The sequence below is a fragment of the Scleropages formosus genome, unplaced genomic scaffold (genome assembly GCF_900964775.1).
Source record: "Scleropages formosus unplaced genomic scaffold, fSclFor1.1, whole genome shotgun sequence".
NCBI lineage: Eukaryota > Metazoa > Chordata > Actinopteri > Osteoglossiformes > Osteoglossidae > Scleropages > Scleropages formosus.
In genome coordinates this window covers 38,459-40,398 of record NW_021641061.1, presented here as the reverse complement: position 1 = coordinate 40,398, position 1,940 = coordinate 38,459, and positions in this window count along the sequence as shown.

The window sequence follows — 1,940 nt, the reverse complement described above, 5'->3', positions numbered from 1 at the left end:
TGTATCACCTCCTGGTATGGTAACAGCACTGGCCTCAACCGCAGGTCTCTCCAGAGGGTGGTGAGGGCAGCCAGACACATTGTGGGGGGTTGAGCTTCCCTCCCTCCAGGATATCTACAACAGGGGTGTGTGAGGAAGGCACGTAAGATCATTAACGACCCCAGCCACCGTAGTCACGGACTGTTCTACCTACTCCCCTCAGGTAGACGGTACCAGAGCATCCAGTCCCACACAAGTCAGCTGAGGGGCAGTTTCTTTCCTCGGGCCATTAGACTGTTAAATATGCAGGACTGAGAGCAAAAATCAAATCCGCTGTTTTATTTCTCTGTATTTTTTTGTACATACATATAGATAGTTTATGTTCATTATTTATTTATTTTATTATGTTTCTGTTGTATATTTTGCGATACAATTTGTATATATACTGTGTTTAACGTAACTTATGACATACTCTCAGTACCACATTTTCTGGAGCCTGCACTAAAGATTTTCACTCTTCTCTATATGTATGTTGACGATGATGTGACAATAAAGCTTGATTTGATTTGATTTGATTTGTCCTGGTCCACAATGAAAGCCTTCCCCGGGATCGGGAGAGACAGATGGGGGCAGACTTCAGAGCCTCCCTCAGGTGACAAGCAGCTGCGCACTCGGAGGTCCACTCAACGGGTGCCCTTAGCGGACGGCAGTGAAAAACCTCCTTCAATTCACCAGCGAGGACTCAAAGGAGGAGGCGTGCACCAGCAAGTCGTCAAGGTAGAAAATGCACTGGCTCCTGGGCACATCCGACAGGACCTGCTCTATCAGCCGCTTGAAGGTGGCAACCGCGTTACAGAGGCCGAAAGGCATGACCATGAAGTGCCAGAGGCCCCATCCGGGATGAACACCGTCTTCTCCCGGGCCTCTGGCGCCAAAGCGACCTGCCAGTAGCCATTCCACAGGTCCAGGGAGCTGAACCACTGTGACCCCGCGATGCAGTTCAACGCATCATCAATGCGCAGCAGGGGGTAGGAGTCCTGCTTGGTTACTGCATTTATGCGACGATAATCAACGCAGAACCACCAGCTGCCATCCTTCTTCTGCACCAGAACCGCCGGCGCTGGCCAGGGGCTACTAGAGAGCTCGATGATGCCTGCAGCTCCGCGATCTGCCTCTTCGCCAGCGCCAGGTGATGCGGCCACAGGCAGATGGGGGCCGCGCCACCTGTCTCAATGTAGGTGCAGTCTTCATCCCTGGCTGCGAAGATGTCTACGGAAGCATCCAGGAGCTCCCAACTGCTCTTGCTGATACTCTTCTAACTCCGCCTCACTGCGCTGCAATAGCGCTTGCACCGCTTTGCGAGTTGCTGCCGAGGGCTGTGGGATTCACCCCGCACCGGTGGCACCCCCGCTGTATGCCTGGGACTCTCCTTCCACCACTGTTTTGTGCGCAGCCCCAGTCCCCTCCACTTGCGAACCAGGGAAGTGGCCCGTGCCTGGAGGATCTTCCGCCATGGCCATGTGTGAGTGAGGGTGATGGGCTCATCTGCCAGTTGGAGCGACCGTCTGCTCAGGTCCAGAACCGCTCCCGACTTAGCTCCATTCCTACAATGCACAGATTCTGGATCTCTGCGAGCCAGAACTCGGGCTCCAGCAGCTGGCTGCCCACAAACATCTTTTCACCCACATCACCACGGCTGTGTGCAGGCTCACCGATGCCTCGATCCATCCCTTGGGAGGACGGTGCGCTGTTCCAGGCAGCACCCCGGTGCGGATGATCGAGATCGTATACCCCATGTTCAGGAGGGTTTTGCAGGGCATGCCCTCTATTAGGAGTTTCCTTAGGCGTTCCACTGGGAAGGAGGGTACGCCCTGAGAGGGGGTGGAGTCACAGGGCAAAACTCCCTTTGCAGCGTCACCCCCTGCCGTTTCCCTGAGACGAGGCAGGGGGAGCTCCCTGCA